This window comes from Erinaceus europaeus, chromosome 8 (genome assembly GCF_950295315.1).
Source record: "Erinaceus europaeus chromosome 8, mEriEur2.1, whole genome shotgun sequence".
In the NCBI taxonomy this organism is placed as follows: domain Eukaryota; kingdom Metazoa; phylum Chordata; class Mammalia; order Eulipotyphla; family Erinaceidae; genus Erinaceus; species Erinaceus europaeus.
The window spans coordinates 121,510,422-121,529,162 of record NC_080169.1 but is presented as its reverse complement, the minus strand read 5'-3'; the positions used below and the strand labels follow the sequence as shown (position 1 = coordinate 121,529,162).

Sequence of the window (18,741 nt, the reverse complement as noted above, 5' to 3'; positions counted from 1 at the left end):
AGCGTAGGTGGCACAAAGCGCAAGGACCGGCTTAACAATCCCGGTTCGAGCCCCCAGCTCCCCACCTGCAGGGGAGTCGCTTCACAGGTGGTGAAGCAGGTCTGCAGGTGTCTGTCTTTCTCTCCCCCTCTCTGTCTTCCCCTCCTCTCTCCATTTCTCTCTGTCCTGTGCAACAACGACAACATCAATAACAACAACAATAACTACAATAATAAAACAGCAAGGGCAACAAAAGGGAATAAATAAATAAAATAAGTCAACATGTGTTGGCAACACTGACCCATTATGAGTGATATTTGTCAGAGCTGGAAATAAAGGAAGGCAGGGGCCACGTGGGTGTGATTAGCAAAGACATTTCAGCACCAGCACAGGACATGCCACACCAGTGCAATGGCGCGAGATCTGAAGAATGACTAAAGCGGGTCTTGCTCAGACAGCTCTCTGGGTATCTGGTCTCTTAAGATGCTCACTCTGGGGAGCTGGTGGCTGCGAATGGACGGAGGACTGAGCTGACTCTCGCCACGGGGGTTCCTGTCAGATTACGTCCTCAATGAAAGGTTGTTTTCCCTACTGTCCCTAAAGTCTGAACTCCGTGGCTTCCAGGGACCTAGTGGCAGCGCCACTGTTACCAGTGCAAACGGCTGCCTTTGCTTTGCAATAAACACGAAACGAAATACCACCACATCCTAGGGTGGAGGAGCAGCACAGGGGGCAGTGGTTCCTGGATCTCTGTGCTCCTGGGGCTTATTGCCAGCACTATGAATCCACTGCTCCTGGAGGCCATTTTTTCTTTTCTCTCTTTCATTCTCTCTTTCTTTCGTTCATTCATTCTTTCTCTCTTTCTTTTATTGGATAAGATAGAGAGAATTGAGAGAGAGATGGGGAATATAGAGAGGGGGAGAGAAAGATAGATACCCACAGACCTCCTGCACTGCTTGTGAAGTGACCTCTCTGCAGGTGTGGAACTGGGGCCTTGAACCAGAATCCCTGTGCTAGTCCTTGCACTTTGTACGAAGTGCGCTACTGCTCAGCCACCTCTGGAGTGAGTTTATGACACAATCAGATGTTGGTGTAACCAGCCCTAGAGATTCAGACTGGCCACAAGCAATGGTGACACTGAAAGGTGCTGATTAGGTAAACAGAGCAGATGGGGGGCAGAGCTCAGAGGCAGAGCACTGGATGCAGATCAAGAGGCCCCTGGTTCAAATCCAGGTGCCCGTTGCTGTATGTTTCCTGGTCCAGAGCTGTTATTCACACTCTGGTATGCCCACAGTCCTGAGACCCACACAGTTGGCTCCCTTCCTAGGTGGGCTCTCTGCAGGGCACTGGTACTATTTATTATGTAAATAGAATACAGTGCTAAGCAGGGGGGATTAAACCAATGCAACAGAAGGGTTCTTAGAAGCAGAATTTAGAAGCAGACCAACACTGCTCCCACTTTATGGCTCGTGTGGATTAGAGGCAATTTTGTCTTCTTGTAAGAAGTAAAAGTGGTTTCATTTTCAAAGTGTGAGATATAAAGGAATCAGAAAGGAACCCATGTTATCTTAGCATTTCACCTTCCCTCCAGGGGCCTAAGCTAGGGAGTGGGTTCAGCAAGCTGGCACAAAGAGCTTGCACCTGCCCCCACCCGCCATTCCTGACCTCAGACCATGAGGACACAGAGACGCCCCCCCCATCAGTGACTGTATAACTGGGAACAAGGACAGACAGGGTGAAATACTGTTTTCCTATCGGCATCTAGGCCGGTGGGTCACTGAGGAAACACCCAGCCATGGGGAGGGCAGGAGGGGCTCTGCGGTCAGGGGACGAGACGCTGACTGTGGCGTCCAGCAGGTGCCCACCAGCATGCTGGCCAGGCTGGGCGGGCGCCCATTCTGCACGATCAACTGGAAACTCACTCCCCACTCCTCTTCAAGGGTCCTGAGTCTGCTCCTGGGGTGAAGGGGTTCCTTTCCTTCTCACACTCGCACAGAGGGCAGGGGAAGGGCTGGGCTGCAGGGAGCCAAGCCAAATTCCCAGAGAAAGGTGTCTAGCTCCCCAGCAGCCTCTAGTCACCCTTTTCCTGGATTTACCCCACAAGCCCCCTCTACAGGGAGCAGCTGGAACTGCAAGACAGAGGGCAGCCATCTCCCCCCACAGACAGTCTGGAAGCTTCCAGAGAGCAGCCCTGGAGGAGTCATGCCTTGGGCTGTGGAGCTGAGTGTTGGCAGCGCAGGGGAAAGGTGCTAACTGGGTGACACTGGCATCCCAGGGGGCACAGCTCAGGGACAGAGCACTGGACTGCAGATCCAGAGGTCCCCGGTTCAAATCCGGTTGCCCCTGCCTTCTGTGCATCTTGGCACCTAGTTTATTCCCATGCAGCTCAGATGGGTCCTCATGGACGGTGAGATCTCCACTACCCCTTCTGTTTGTGGAACGTTCTAGAGATGCCCACCCCTCACACACCTGCGCTTTATGGACACAGAACTCACCTCCCCACCCCCACCCCCACCCCCACCATCCCTCATGATCCCCGAGGCTCCTGGCTGGGGTCTCTGTCTCATGGGACAGTGCCATTATTAGGACTAGAGCCACTCTGGGAGGGTCTTCCCCAGCTCCAGCCTCCTTCCCCCCACACTCCCAGCCTGACGGACATGGTGTTGGGAGTCCTGCCTACCCCATCCTCACTTTTTCTGAGCCCAGGGCTTTCTTGATGGCAGGAAGGTTGGGGCAGGGGCGGAGGTTGAGGTGTCAGGGAGCTGGGATTACAGGAAGTGCATCAGGGAGGGAACCCTGGAGGAGGGCCAGGGTCTAAGACATCACCATCCCTCAAGAACATCACTGGAGCACCCACAATTTATGGGGCTTGGAGAAGGGGGTCCCCACAGAGCCTGCAGGATCAGGAGACCCTCGGCTGGCCCCCAGTGTCTGCAGAGCCATGTGACAGAGCCACCAGATGGACGGGGGTGAGCTGCGTGTCACCCTGGATACGTGTCAGCTTCTGTGAGCCTGTGGGAAGATGAGCAGGCGTATTCCCAGGGCCTGAGCAGATGGGCCAGAACCCAGCCTTCACACAAAGCAGCAGCAGGGCCTCCTCTAACAATGGAGGTGAACTGAGTGGCGCTCAGGCTTCAGAAGCCGGGCTCATGTGGCGGGAAGAGGTGGGGGAGCCTGCTCGGGAGGTGGGGACGGCTCCCCAGGGCCGTGTGCTGAGGAGAGGAGACAGCTTGGCTACAGGTCAAGGAGACATGAGAGCTGTGTTCCTCTGACAGCTTGCACGCTGTGTAGAACTGTTCTCAAAGGCATTTCATGGGATTGTTAAGGGGTCTGCTGTTACTGTTTATTTACTCATATTTGGTAGAGAGAAATAGAGGGAAGGGAAAAGGAGGTAAGAAGAACAGAGAGAGAGAGCGAGAGAGAGAGAGAGAGAGAGAGAGCACTACCTCACCCCCTGTGAAGCTTCACCCTCTCAGGTGGGGACCAGGGGCTTGAACCTGGCTCCTCGCTCAAGGTAATGTGAGTACTCAGCCAGCCTCAGGCTGTGGAGACTCTCAGGTATTCGTGGCAAAGTAAGTATCCGGGAGGCGGCTCAGCCAGGAAGGCTCACACTTTGCCACGTGCAAGGACCCGGGTTCCAGGCTCCAGCCACCACACGGAAGTGTCCTGTTAAGGAGACCTGAGAGGCAGAGGGGTATTGTGGTGGTTCTCTTTCTCCATCCCCCTCTCCCATCCCTCTGTTTCTCTGTCTCTCTGTCTCTGCACATGCACTTGTCACCCCAGGCCAGCACAGAGGAAGGGATGTGTACATCCCAAAAGTGTACATAAGGAAGGGGGCACCCGGATTTGAACCGGGGACCTCTTGATCTGCAGTCAAATGCTCTGCCCCTGAGCTATGCCCCCTCCCTTGCTCAGTCTGGCTAATAAGCACCTTTCAGCGTCACCGTCACACCCTCACACCCACAGCTCTGGCATCACAGAGCAAGTTTCTGCGCCTCTCCAGGGAGCTGTCAGACCACCAAGGGCTCCCTGAGCACAGACTGCTCACGTCCCGCACATGCTCGAGAGAGCTGGCAGTTTGTCTGCAGAACAAGAGGAGTAAGGAGACAGATAAGCCCCCCCCCCCCCGTTCTCCCCACAGTAAATGTCAGAGCCCCTCTGGGCTGCCATCACCACAGACTGAGGAACAGGGGAGCTGCCGGCATGTGAGGGGCAGGGTGGGGACCCTGAAGCCCAAGTACAGCTGGTCCTCTGGGGTGTTTGTGGAGGGGTCACTTGTTGGTCTGACAGGTTCTGCAGGAGGAGGAAGCACCTTGCCCCGTGTCTAGGCGCTGTGAGTGTGACGGTGACGCTGAAAGGTGCTTATTAGGCAAGTGTGACAGGTGAGGGGGCATAGCTCAGGGGCAGAGCATTTGACTGCAGATCAAGAGGTCCCCGGTTCAAATCCGGGTGCCCCCTGTCCTGTTAGTTTTCCTACTCTCAGAGACTGCTGTGCCTCTTCCTTCTTCCCTCCCTCTCCCCTCGCTTCCTTTCTTCCTCACTTCCTTCTTTGTTCCCTCTCTGGCAGCAGTCTGGAGGAAAGGTTGTCCAAACCTTCCAGCAGTGTTGTATGGTTACCCTTCCTCCTTTAAGCACCTAGTTTTGTCCTTCTGCATTTAGTTTATGTTTTTGTTTTCATGGCATCTCCAAAGAAATATGGGGGACCTTGATGCAGCTCTCTGGGTCTTTTCAAAGCTGTGCGTTGCCTCAAGACTGACCTTTCTCGCCCCTTCCTGCCCTGCCCACCTGCCTAGAGCAGGGACAAAGTCCCTCCTGTCAGCTCTGGGGTCCTGCCTGGCTGTCCCTGCAGGATCTACTGTGGGGGCAGCTGGACCGGCAGTGATGCTGACTATCCCAAAGACCTCAGTCAGTACTTGTGTGAAGAGCGTTCTCTGGAGGCTGGGGAGGGCTCCCCAGGGCCGTGAGCTGAGGATGGGAGACAGCCTGGCTACTGAGAGCTGTGCCCATATGACCCTGCCCACACTGCAGAATTGTTATGAAAGGCATTTCAAGGAATTTTTAAAGGGTGTGTTATCTCATTTATTTATTTAGGTAGTTTTGTTAGATAAAGAGAAATAGAGGGAGTTGGGTGGTAGCGCAGTGGGTTAAGCGCATGTCACGCAAAGCGCAACGACCAGCTTAAGGATCCCGGTTCGAGCCGCCGGCTCCCCACCTGCAGGGGAGTCGCTTCACAAGTGGTGAAGCAGGTCAGCAGGTGTCTGCCTTTCTCTCCCCCCTCTTTGTCTTCCCCTCCTCTCTCCATTTCTCTCTGTCCTATCCAATGACGACGACATCAATAACAACAACGATAAAACAACAAAGGCAACAAAAGGGGATAAATAAATATATTTAAAAAAAAAGAAATACAGAGAAGGGAGAGGGAGACAGATTGATAGAGACCTGCAGCGCTGCTGCAACACTTGTGAAGCTTCTCCTTGGCAGGTGGGGAGCAGAGGCGTGAGCTTGGGTCCCTCCTGGCAGCCCTGGGGTCCTGCCCTTATGACCTGTGGGATCTGTGTGGAAACAACCTAGACTGGCTAGGATGCTGACTATCCCTCTTGGTGCCTGTGCCCCTCCTGAGGGCACCTCAAAACAGAAGCCCACCATGATCAAGAGTCTGTAAGACCCCCTTAGTAAGCTCTTCCCTTAGTGGATGACACTAGGACTTTCCTACTAGGTGACAATCTGGGCCACAGGACTCAGAGACAGTGCTGGGGACAAAGTCTCAGACACCGTATCGGAGAGCTTCTCCAGGGCAGCCCCCATGAGGGCTGCTGTCATGAAATGGGATTCCAGACTTGGAAAACTGAGAAGCAGAGCTGAGGTCAGCACAGCTGGCTGGCTGGCTGTCTGGCTTGGGTTCAAGCTCTGACTCCACACTTTTTTTTTTTTTTTTACCAGAGCACTGCTCAGCTCTGGCTTATGGTGGTGCAGGGGATTGAACCTGGGACTTTGGAGCCTCAGGCATGAAAGTCTCTTTGCATAACCATTATGCTATCTACCCCCTGCCTGACTCCACACTTCCAAACTGGTCTGAAGACCACAGAGAGGGATTTTTATTGCAGGTGGGCTTGGGTTTGTGATGCCTCCGACCCCCAGTTCATGGGACACTCCCCCTGAAACAAGCTTCTAGGAACTCCCACCGACAGTGTTCCTTGGTTCTGCTTGTTTTCTCTCTACCACGTGTGAGTGAGATCATGTGTTTGTCTTTCTCCATCTGACTTATCTCAGATCACAGCATCCTCCAGTTCCCTTCAACCATGGTGGTGTAATGGCCGGATGTTTCATTTTTCATTGCTCAGTAATATGCTCCACAGGCATACACGCCTACAGACATACATGTGTCTGCTACAACTTCTTTATCCGCCCATCCACCACTTGGCACTTGGGTTGTTCCCAGCTCAAAGCTGTGGTGAATCTTTGCTGGATGTGTGGTTTATGTTGTTAGCATAGGTTTGTTACTCATGTTCAAATTTCTTTTTTTTTTTTTTTTTTTGCTCTCCTCTCCTCGATCAACTAGGAATACCAAAGGAGACCACCCGGACCTGAAACAAGACAGGACTAGAATGACCACAGGAACCCACAAACACGTGTGGCTGGTGACAGAGAGGACCCTAGGGAGAGATTAAGTGGCTGGTAACAGTCCAGCAGTTTATCAGTTGAGACACCACCTCCAGTCTGCTCCACCAACAAGGGGACAGCTGAAGGGAGGAGAGGACTCCCCAGAGACTCACCAAGTGCAACTCTGAGTCTCCATTGCTACTACCCTCAGAATCTGGAGCAGTGGCAGGGAGGGACACTGGGGGACAGAGATCAAACCGGGAAACTCAGGAGAAGACCTATACCTCCATGGCATAGCTGAGGGGCTGTGAAAATCTCTTTGCATAACCATTGGATTATCTCTGCCACAACCTGCTTTATCTCTTGGTCAGGAGTCAGTGATTAAGCTAAGAAGCCTATTTATAGTTTAAAAGCCCTCAGGTTCCATAGCCTACAGGGAAGAAAAAAAAAAAAAAGAGGCTTTTAAACCACTGAGCTCCAACTCAGGGATTAAAATACTATTGAAACAACTGTTAACTTCTACCACTGGGAACCCTTTAATTAACTTACTCAGACACAAGTCAATACAGGCATTAGTGATCAGTAAATTGAAAAGTACTGATAAAGGGAACTCATAACATAACATATAAAATGGTTAAAACAACAAGAAGAAATATTGGAGAAATGAACCAGGACAAGAGTCCAGCTAAAAGTCCCCCAGAGGGTGAAGCACAAAACAACGAGTTCAACATCCAAACACTAGCCAAGGAAATAATCACAGGAGTGAGTAAAGATTTTGAAAAAATTGTAATCAGAAATGCAGGAACAAAAATGAGACCATGAAAGAAAATACTACTTATCTCATGGTTATTAGAGAGCTGAAAGCTGAAATCACTAAGCTAAGAATGCAACTAGCTGAACAAGCTAAAACAGTATCAGAACAGGGCAACAAAATAGATGAACTCCAGAAAAAAGTAAATGGCAGTGAGAATAGAATCTATGAGGCTGAAGAGAGAGTTAGCAAGATCGAGGACGAATTAGAGACAACTAAGAAAGAAGTAAGAGATCTCAAAAAGAGGTTAGTAGATGCTGAAAACAACAACAGAGTCCTATGGTATGACTTCAAAAGAAACAATATATGCATTATTGGCATACCAGAGGAAGAAAGAGAAGGAGAGGAAGAAAGCATTCTCCAGGCCATAATAGCTGAAAACTTCTCTAGTCTAAACAATATCAAAGACATAAAAATTCAAGAAGCCCAGAGGGTCCCAAACAGAATTAAACCAGACCTAAAGACACCAAGACATATCATACTTAGAATGGAAAGGAATAAGGATAAAGAAAGGATCCTTAAGGCTACAAGAGAAAAACAGAGTCACCTACAAAGGAAAACCCATAAGATTAGCAGCAGACTTCTCCATACAAACACTACAGACCAGAGGAGAATGGCAAGATATCTATCGAGTGCTCAGTGAGAAAGGCTTTCAACCAAGAATACTATATCCTGCTAGACTGTCATTCAGACTAGATGGAGGCATCAAAACCTTCTCAGACAAGCAACAGTTGAAGGAATCAACTATCACCAAGCCTGCCATGAAAGAAGTTCTGAAAGGTCTCCTATAAACAATCAGACCACCATAAATAGGACATATATCAGAACATTCTAAACTCTACAAGAATGGCATTAAAATATCTTCAGTCTTTGATATCAATAAATGTCAATGGCCTGAATTCACCTACTAAAAGACACAGAGTAGGAAGATGGATCAGAAAACACAACCCAACAATATGTTGTCTACAGGAAACTCACCTAACTCAACAAGACAAACACAGACTTAAAGTGAAAGGATGGAAAACTATCATACAAGCCAATGGCCCACAAAAAAGGGCAGGAACAGCTATTCTCATATCTGACACGATAGATTTTAAAATAGATAAGATTAAAAAAGATAGGAATGGACACTACTTAATGCTTAGAGGATCAGTCAATCAAGAGGACTTAACAATTATTAACATCTATGCACCCAATGAGAAGCCATCTAAATACATCAAACTTCTACTGAAAGAGCTACAGCAATATATTAACAGCAACCCAATCATAGTAGGGGACTTCAATACCCCATTCTCTCAACTTGACAGATCATCCAGGCAGAAAATCAATAAAGACATAGGGGAGCTAAATGAAGAGATAAACTAGAACTAGTGGACATTGTCAGAGTCATTCATCCCAAGAAACTGGAATACACATTTTACTCAAATCCACATAGGTCATTCTCAAGGATAGACCATATGTTAGGCCACAAAGACAGCATCAGCCAATTCAAGAGCATTGAAATCATCCCAAGCATCTTCTCATACTACAGTGGAATTAAACTAACACTTAACAATCAACAAAAGATTAGTAACAGTGCCAAAATGTGGAAGCTCAACAGTACACTTCTTAACAACTTCTGGGTCAAAGAGGAAATCAAGGAAGAAATCAAAATGTTTCGAGAGTTCAATGAAAATGAAGACACAAGCTATCAAAATATTTGGGACACAGCTAAGGCAGTACTGAGAGGGAAGTTCATAGCTATACAAGCACACATTAGGAAACAAGAAAAAGCACAAATAAACAGCCTGATTGCACATCTTAAAGACCTAGAAGAAGAACAACAAAGGAATCCTAAAGCAACCAGAAGTATGTAAATCACTAAAGTTCGGGCAGAAATAACATTAAGAATAAGAAAACCATACAAAAGATCAACGAAAGTAAATGTTGGTTCTTTGAAAGAGTAAACAAAATCAACAAACCTTTAGCAGACTCACAAAAAAAAAAAGGAAGAAGACCCAAATAAACCGGATACTAAATGAAAAAGGAGTTATCACAACAGACACTGCAGAAATTCAACATATCATGCGTGTTAGCGAGCATAAATCAAACCACCATCCACTGTAAGGAAGCAAAGATGTTTATTGACGAATTGCAATCCGGGCCGAGATGGTGACTGGTGTTAGTCTACAAAGCTCGACCCCGAACAGGGCTCAAACCATACAATTTATAGGAATTCAGACTACACTCAGGGAGGGGGAGCACATCACCTTATCAACCTACATCCAATAACAGGCTATAGCAAACACAAGATCCAATCATTTCAAACTTAGCAAAAGCATGATCCATTCAAAGCAAAGCGCGGGCTAGTTTCAAATATAGTAAGATCACACAACCAATAGAATTCAACCAGGCACATCCTCCTGCCATCGGCTATGACCACCCATCCGGTAGACAGCACACCACAAAGTCTGTTCAAAGGTCCTGATAAGGCTTGTCCCCATGTAGGGTCCTTCGAACAATGGGTGGCCTTCACTGATGAGGTCCTGATAAGGCTTGTCCCCAGGCAGGGTCCTTCGAACAATGGGTGGCCTTAACTGATTAGGTCCTGTTTATTCAAGGGGGAAGGGGCAAGGAATTTTCCACCTCATACTACAAGCAACTCATACTAAGCACTTAACAAACAACTGCATAAAAAGGGAATTTCAAGGCTACTGCCTTTTACAATGCGAGGCTTCTATGAACAACTATATGCCACCAAGCTAGAGAACCTGGAAGAAATGGACGATTTCCTAAATACCTACCAACTTCCAAAACTAAGTAAAGAGGAAGTGGATAACATGAACAGGCCCATCACAGCTAATGAAATTGAAACAGTTATCAAAAGTCTCCCCAAAAATAAAAGTCCTGGACCAGATGGTTTTATAAATGAATTCTACAAAACTTTCAAAGAAGAACTAATACCTCTAATTTTAAAAGTCTTCCAGAAGATTGAAGACACTGGAATACTCCCTGCCAGCTTCTATGAAGCCAACATCACTCTGATACCAAAAGCAGATAGGGACACAACCAAAAAAGAAAACTATAGACCAATATCTCTGATGAACATAGATGCGAAAATATTGAATAAAACTCTAACCAACCGGATACAGCAGTATATCAAAAAGATGTTTCATCATGACCAAGTGGGGTTTATCCCAGGCATGCAAGGTTGGTTTAATATATGTAAGTCAATCAATGTGATCCACCACATCAACAAAAGCAAGACCAAAAACCACATGGTCATATCAATAGATGCAGAGAAAGCCTTTGACAAAATACAACATCCCTTTATGATCAAAACACTACAAAAAATGGGAATAGATGGAAAATTCCTGAAGATAGTGGAGTCTATATATAGCAAACCTACAGCCAACATCATACTCAATGGTGAAAAACTGGAAGCATTTTCCCTCAGATCAGGTACTACACAGGGCTACCCACTGTCACCATTACTATTCAACATAGTGTTGGAAGCTCTTGCCATAGCAATCAGGCAGGAGCAAGGAATTAAAGGGATACAGATTGGAAGAGAAGAAGTCAAACTCTCCCTATTTGCAGATGACATGATAGTATACATGGAATAACCTAAGGAATCCAGCAAGAAGCTTTTGGAAATCATCAGGCAATACAGTAAGGTGTCAGGCTATTAACATTAACATTCAAAAGTCCGTGGCATTTCTCTATGCAAACACTAAGTTAGAAGAAATTGAAATCCAGAAATCAATTCCTTTTACTATAGAAACTAAAACAATGAAATATCTGGGAATAAATCTAACCAAAGAAGTGACTTGTATACTCAAATTTCTTTTTTTAAGAAATATTTATTTATTTATTCCCTTTTCTTGCCCTTGTTGCTTTATTGTTGTAGTTATTATTGTTGTTGTTATTGATGTCGTCGTTGTTGGATAGGACAGAGAGAAATGGAGAGAGGAGGGGAAGGCAGAGAGGGGGAGAGAAAGACAGACACCTGCAGACCTGCTTCACCGCCTGTGAAGTGACTCCCCTGCAAGTGGGGAGCCGGGGGCTCAAACCAGGTTGCTTATGCTGGTCCTTGCGCTTTGCGCCACCTGCGTTTAACCTGCTGTGCTACTGCCTGACTCCCTCATGTTCAAGTTTCTGTGTCCTCCAGCTTCGCCATCTGCTTGTTCTCTGAACTCAGGAGTTGTAAGACTTCTCATGTGACTGGATGTTTATTTCTGCTACTTAAATTCAGAGGACTTACACCCGGTGCATTTTGAGGCCTGTGGCTGGATGCACTGAATGGACGCTTGTGTGGTCTCCCAAGGAATCAAGCATTCTACTGCTGGACTGTTCTGTCTGGGGCTATTTCCAGCCTCATTGACTGGTGTGGCACATTGAAGCCACATGGTATTGGCATGGGTGGGTCATTCCTGGCCTTTCCCTCTGAGTCAGCCTGTGTCCTCACCATTTCCTAACCACGTCTTGTGAACTCAGAGGGGGTTACACTGAATGAGAGACCATCTTGGCCTTCTTACGACAGCATTTCAACATTCACATTCACTTTCTATGGCTTAAAAATAAAACTGCCTTCAGGCCACCACCCCATCAGCTGGGGCCCTATTCAGGGAGTCCTGAGATTCCCAAACAGACATGATGGGCCTAGACCTCAAATAAATCCCTCTCCATTGTTACAGGTCATCTCTATCAGGAACAACATAAAAGACCCCTTTGTGGGCCCCCATAGGACCTTGCCCTCAACTTGGATCAACAATGGTAGAGAATGTTCCATCCTCTGAAGGGAGGCTGGACAACATACTCTATGCTACACCTGAGGAAGATGGGTCCTGATATTGGGGCAGCTTGGAAAGTTCCTACTGATGACCACAGAATGTGAGCTCAGATCTACAGGGATGCAGAGGTCACAGAGGCTCCTAAGCTGACTATGGGCCCCAGATCACATCAAATCGATGGGGTTTACAGTCAACAATATTTATACGCCTTCCCCATATTAGGGAGCTACTCTCTTCCCTGATCCAGCTTTCCGTCTCTTTCCCACATGACATCGCCTCCCCAGACAATAACTTGGATCCACTTGCATATCAGATTTCAGACTCAGAGGAAAAAAAAAAACTAGTATAGCCACAGGCCCTTTGAAGTATAACTAAAATATGCCTATTAGCTATCTACAAAATGGAGGACCCCCCAACACTTCATCTGCACTATTCCAGTCTTTAGGTCCATGATTGGTCAACAATTGTTTGGCTTTGTATGTTAACTCTCTTTTCAGCCACCAAGTTCCAGATGCTAGCATGATGCTGACCAGACTTCGATGGACAGACAACCCCACCAATGTGTCGTGGAGCTCCGCTTCCCCAGAACCCCATGCTACTAGGGAAAGAGAGAGAGAGACTGGGAGTATGGATCAACCAGTCAATGCCCATGTTCAGTGGGGAAGCAATTACAGAAGCCAGACCTTCCACATTCTGCAACCCACAATGACCTTGGGTGCATACTCCCAGAAGGATAAAGAATAGGAGAGCTCTCAGGGAAGGGGATGGGATACAGAGTTCTGCTGGTGGGAATTGTGTAGAGTTGTACTCCTCTTATCCTATGGTTTTGTTAATGTCTCCTTTTTTAAATAAATAAATTTAAAAAAAAAACTGCCTTTGGGTTAAGCGCAGGTGGCGCAAAGCAAAAGGACCAGAGTAAGGATCCTGGTTCGAGCCTCCTGCTCCCCACATGAAGGGGAGTCGCTTCACAGGCGGTGAAGCAGGTCTGCAGGTGTCTGTCTTTCTCTCCCCCTCTCTGTCTTCCCCTCCTCTCTCCATTTCTCTTTGTCCTATCTAACAATGACAACATCATCATCAACAACAATAATAACTACAACAATAAAAAGGGAAACAAAAGGGAAAATAAATAAAATTAAATAATTTTTTTTAAAAAGCTGCCTTATTATTATGAGCAAGCAGGAAAGAGTGTGAGAGGCAGAAATTGGACCTCGGATACCTTAGGATGCAAGTCTTGTGCTCTGACCCTGGGTTTTCTTTCCCTTTCTTTTTTTCTCTTTTCTTTCTTCCTTTCTTTTTTATATTTATTTATTTTCCCTTTTGTTACCCTTGCTGTTTTTTTATTGTTGTTGTAATTATTATTGCTGTTGTTGTTGATGTCATCATTGTTAGATAGGACAGAGAGAAATGGAGAGAGGAGGGGAAGACAGAGAGGGGGAGAGACAGACAGACACCTGCAGATCTGCTTCACCGCCTGTGAAGCGACTCCCCTGCAGGTGGGGAGCCGGGGGCTCGAACCGGGATCCTTACGCCGATCCTTGTGCTTTGCGCCACCTGCGCTTAACCCGCTGCGCTACAGCCCGACTCCCTGGGATTTTTTTTTTACACATTTATTTATTTATTCCCTTTTGTTGCCCTTGTTGTTGTATTGTTGTAGTTATTATTGTTGTTGTTATTGATGTCATCGTTGTTGGATAGGACAGAGAGACATGGAGAGAGGAGGGGAAGGCAGAGAGGGGGAGAGAAAGACAGACACCTGCAGACCTGCTTCACCGCCTGGGAAGCGACTCCCCTGCAGGTGGGGAGCCGGGGGCTCGAACCGGGATCCTTACGCCGGTCCTTGCGCTTTGCACCATGTGTGCTTAACCCGCTGCGCCACCACCTGACTCTGTCTTCCTTTCTTTCTCTCTCTCTCTCTCTCTCTCTCTCTCGCTCCTTCCTTTTTTTCTCTCTGGTTATTGCTTGGGCTCAAACTGGCACTAAAAAATCCATGGTTCCTGGCAGCCATATTTTCCATTTTATTGGACAGGCAGAGAAAAATTGAGAAGGGAAAGGAGATAGAGAGGGAAGGAGAAAAATCATCCCTTGTGAAGTGCCCCCTGCACGTGGGGAGCTGGGCACAAACCTGCATCCTTACATGTGTCCTTGCGCTTCTGACTATGTGCGCTAACCCATGTGCCGCCTGAGTGGACACCCGTGCATCCATGGCACGTGCCCTCAGCCCCCTACGGTGGTTTTCTATCGTCTTTTTCTTGAAAATTCGGTTTTTCCTTTTCTCAACTCTATTGTCCTTCTGGAGAAAGATACCCCAGAGAGCAGGTCCCGTTGGGGGTGGGAGTCTGAGGACTGAGTCCCAGCTGCCTCTGCTCATATCTGGGAGTTGGGGTGCAATGTCAACTCCCAGGGGCTGAGATGCATCAGCTCACACTAGTCCCCCAGATGCACTTGTCACTACTCCGATCAGCACAAAAGCTGGGGTGCAGGAGTCACCAAAATGCACATCAATGAGGGGGCACCCGGATTTGAACCGGGGACCTCTTGATCTGCAGTCAAATGCTCTGCCCCTGAGCTATACCCCCTCACCTGTCACACTTGCCTAATAAGCACCTTTCAGCGTCACCGTCACATCCACAGCACCTAGACACGGGGCAAGGTGCTTCCTCCTCCTGCAGAACCTGTCAGACCAACAAGTGACCCCTCCACAAACACCCCAGAGGACCAGCTGTACTTGGGCTTCAGGGTCCCCACCCTGCCCCTCACATGCCGGCAGCTCCCCTGTTCCTCAGTCTGTGGTGATGGCAGCCCAGAGGGGCTCTGACATTTACTGTGGGGAGAACCGGGGGGCTTATCTGTCTCCTTACTCCTCTTGTTCTGCAGACAAACTGCCAGCTCTCTCGAGCATGTGCGGGACGTGAGCAGTCTGTGCTCAGGGAGCCCTTGGTGGTCTGACAGCTCCCTGGAGAGTCGCAGAAACTTGCCCTGTGATGCCAGAGCTGTGGGTGTGAGGGTGTGACGGTGACGCTGAAAGGTGCTTATTAGCCAGACTGAGCAGGTGAGGGGGCATAGCTCAGGGGCAGAGCATTTGACTGCAGATCAAGAGGTCCCCGGTTCAAATCCGGGTGCCCCCTTCCTTATGTACACTTTTGGGATGTACACATCCCTTCCTCTGTGCTGGCCTGGATGACAAGTGCATGTGCAGAGACAGAGAGACAGAGAAACAGAGGGATGGGAGAGGGGGATGGAGAAAGAGAACCACCACAATACCCCTCTGCCTCTCAGGTCTCCTTAACAGGACACTTCTGTGTGGTGGCTGGAGCCTGGAACCTGGGTCCTTCCTGGCTGAGCCACCTCCCGGATACTTACTTTGCCACGAATACCTGAGAGTCTCCACAGCCTTCGTGATGACACAGCCTGAGGCTGGCTGAGCACTCACATTACCTTGAGCGAGGAGCCAGGTTCAAGCCCCTGGTCCCCACCTGAGAGGGTGAAGCTTCACAGGGGGTGAGGTAGTGCTCTCTCTCTCTCTCTCTGTTCTTCTTACCTCCTTTTCCCTTCCTTCTATTTCTCTCTACCAAATATGAGTAAATAAACAGTAACAGCAGACCCCTTAACAATTCCATGAAATGCCTTTGAGAACAGTTCTGCACAGTGTGGAAGCTGTCAGAGGAACACAGCTCTCATGTCTCCTTGACCTGTAGCCAAGCTGTCTCCTCTCCTCAGCACACGGCCCTGGGGAGCCGTCCCCACCTCCCGAGCAGGCTCCCCCACCTCTTCCCGCCACATGAGCCCGGCTTCGGAAGCCTGAGCGCCACTCAGTTCACCTCCATTGTTAGAGGAGGCCCTGCTGCTGCTTTCTGTGAAGGCTGGATTCTGGCCCATCTGCTCAGGCCCTGGGAATATGCCTGCTCATCTTCCCACAGGCTCACAGAAGCTGACACGTATCCAGGGTGACACGCAGCTCACCCTCGTCCATCTGGTGGCTCTGTCACATGGCTCTGCAGACACTGGGGGCCAGCCGAGGGTCTCCTGATCCTGCAGGCTCTGTGGGGACCCCCTTCTCCAAGCCCCATAAATCGTGGGTGCTCCAGTGATGTTCTTGAGGGATGGTGATGTCTTAGACCCTGGCCCTCCTCCGGGGTTCCCTCCCTGATGCACTTCCTGTAATCCCAGCTCCCTGACACCTCAACCTCCGCCCCTGCCCCAGCCTTCCTGCCATCAAGAAAGCCCTGGGCTCAGAAAAAGTGAGGATGGGGTAGGCAGGACTCCCAACACCATGTCCGTCAGGCTGGGAGTGTGGGGGGAAGGAGGCTGGAGCTGGGGAGGACCCTCCCGGAGTGGCTCTAGTACTAATAGGTACTCACTGTCCCATAAGACAGAGACCCCAGCCAGGAGCCTTGGGGATCATCAGGGATGGTGGGGGTGGGGTGGGGGTGGGGAAGTGAGTTCTGTGTCCATAAAGCGCAGGTGTGTGAGGGGTGGGCATCTCTAGAACGTTCCACAAATAGAAGGGGTAGTGGATATCTCACCGTCCATGAGGACCCATCTGAGCTGCATGGGAATAAACTAGGTGCCAAGATGCACAGAAGGCAGGGGCACCCGGATTTGAACTGGGGACCTCTTGATCTGCAGTCCAGTGCTCTGCCCCTGAGCTGTGCCCCCTGGGATGCCAGTGTCACCCAGTTAGCACCTTTCCCCTGCATTGCCAACACTCAGCTCCACAGCCCAAGTCATGACTCCTCCAGGGCTGCTCTCTGGAAGCTTCCAGACTGTCTTTGGGGGGAGATGGCTGCCCTCTGTCTTGCAGTTCCAGCTGCTCCCTGTAGAGGGGGCTTGTGGGGTAAATCCAGGAAAAGGGTGACAAGAGACTGCTGGGGAGCTAGACACCTTTCTCTGGGAATTTGGCTTGGCTCCCTGCAGCCCAGCCCTTCCCCTGCCCTCTGTGCGAGTGTGAGAAGGAAAGGAACCCCTTCACCCCAGGAGCAGACTCAGGACCCTTGAAGAGGAGTGGGGAGTGAGTTTCCAGCTGATCGTGCAGAATGGGCGCCCGCCCAGCCTGGCCAGCATGCTGGTGGGCACCTGCTGGACGCCACAGTCAGCGTCTCGTCCCCTGACCGCAGAGCCCCTCCTGCCCTCCCCATGGCTGGGTGTTTCCTCAGTGACCCACCGGCCTGGATGCCGATAGGAAAACAGTATTTCACCCTGTCTGTCCTTGTTCCCAGTTATGCAGTCACTGATGCGGGGGTCGTCTCTGTGTCCTCATGGTCTGAGGTCAGGAATGGCGGGTGGGGGCAGGTGCAAGCTCTTTGTGCCAGCTTGCTGAACCCACTCCGTAGCTTAGGCCCCTGGAGGGAAGGTGAAATGCTAAGATAACATGGGTTCCTTTCTGATTCCTTTATATCTCACACTTTGAAAATGAAACCACTTTTACTTCTTGCAAGAAGACAAAATTGCCTCTAATCCACACGAGCCATAAAGTGGGAGCAGTGTTGGTCTGCTTCTAAATTCTGCTTCTAAGAACCCTTCTGTTGCATTGGTTTAATCCCCCCTGCTTAGCACTGTATTCTATTTACATAACCACTGTTAACTGAGCACCGCCCTGCCTCCAGGGCATTGGTTTAATCCTCACTGTTTTGCACGCTTTTTCCTTCTCCCCACCCCCTATCCTACGTACGTCCTCTTCGGACCTGACTCTTCCACCTCAGGATATATAAGGACAGGATTGTGATTAGAGGTAGCTTAGATTGCGCTGCGTTCCACATGAATAGAGACTGAACTGCTTACCACTCAGCCATGAGTCCCTGGTTGTCTCTCTCTCCTGCCCGTGAAGGTAGCCCTGCAGAGCAGCACTGGGAACCCCGGGGCCCTGCTGGAGCCGCCAGACCAGCCTCTCATGTGTGAGGGTGAAGCAGGAGGGGTGGGCTCTGGGGGGAGGGAGGGACTGGTTCCCCCAGGAAACCTTTGTGTCCACGGAGAGCCTGGTGCTGGCATCTGTCTCCCCAGGGATGTTGTCAGCCCACTGTGCTGGCCCTTCTGTGGGGAGCAGGGTGATGGTCCCCTGACTGCACTGACCATGGGTCCTTGGGAGTCTTCTGCCTCTTCAGCTCTCTAGCCTGACCTGGAAATGGCGAGCAGCTGTCCACATCCTGGGCCTGGCCTCCTCCTGCGGTTGCAGTGGAGATGAACCACGAGATGCAGGGCAGATCAAACAAACACCAGGACACCCAGAGGAGGAGGGTGTCCGGAGCGTAGGAGCAGGATAATGAGGGAAGGACCCACCTCCCTTGTACCAGTGCCCTGCAGAGAGCCCACCTAGGAAGGGAGCCAACTGTGTGGGTCTCAGGAATGTGGGCATACCAGAGTGTGAATAACAGCTCTGGACCAGGAAACATACAGCAACGGGCACCTGGATTTGAACCAGGGGCCTCTTGATCTGCATCCAGTGCTCTGCCTCTGAGCTCTGCCCCCCATCTGCTCTGTTTACCTAATCAGCACCTTTCAGTGTCACCATTGCTTGTGGCCAGTCTGAATCTCTAGGGCTGGTTACACCAACATCTGATTGTGTCATAAACTCACTCCAGAGGT

General features: G+C 49.5%; 4 non-coding genes across 4 annotated transcripts; 2 read left to right on the top strand and 2 right to left on the bottom strand.

Moving 5' to 3' along the window:
* Window positions 1-3,810: 3,810 nt before the first annotated feature.
* On the bottom strand, window positions 3,811-3,882 carry TRNAC-GCA (transfer RNA cysteine (anticodon GCA)). The gene has a single exon. It is a non-coding gene; the product is annotated as a tRNA-Cys (tRNA).
* Window positions 3,883-4,365: 483 nt separating this feature from the next.
* TRNAC-GCA (transfer RNA cysteine (anticodon GCA)) lies at window positions 4,366-4,437 on the top strand. The gene has a single exon. It is a non-coding gene; the product is annotated as a tRNA-Cys (tRNA).
* Window positions 4,438-14,666: 10,229 nt separating this feature from the next.
* Window positions 14,667-14,738, bottom strand: TRNAC-GCA (transfer RNA cysteine (anticodon GCA)). Its single transcript has one exon. It is a non-coding gene; the product is annotated as a tRNA-Cys (tRNA).
* Window positions 14,739-15,215: 477 nt separating this feature from the next.
* On the top strand, window positions 15,216-15,287 carry TRNAC-GCA (transfer RNA cysteine (anticodon GCA)). The gene has a single exon. It is a non-coding gene; the product is annotated as a tRNA-Cys (tRNA).
* Window positions 15,288-18,741: the final 3,454 nt, after the last annotated feature.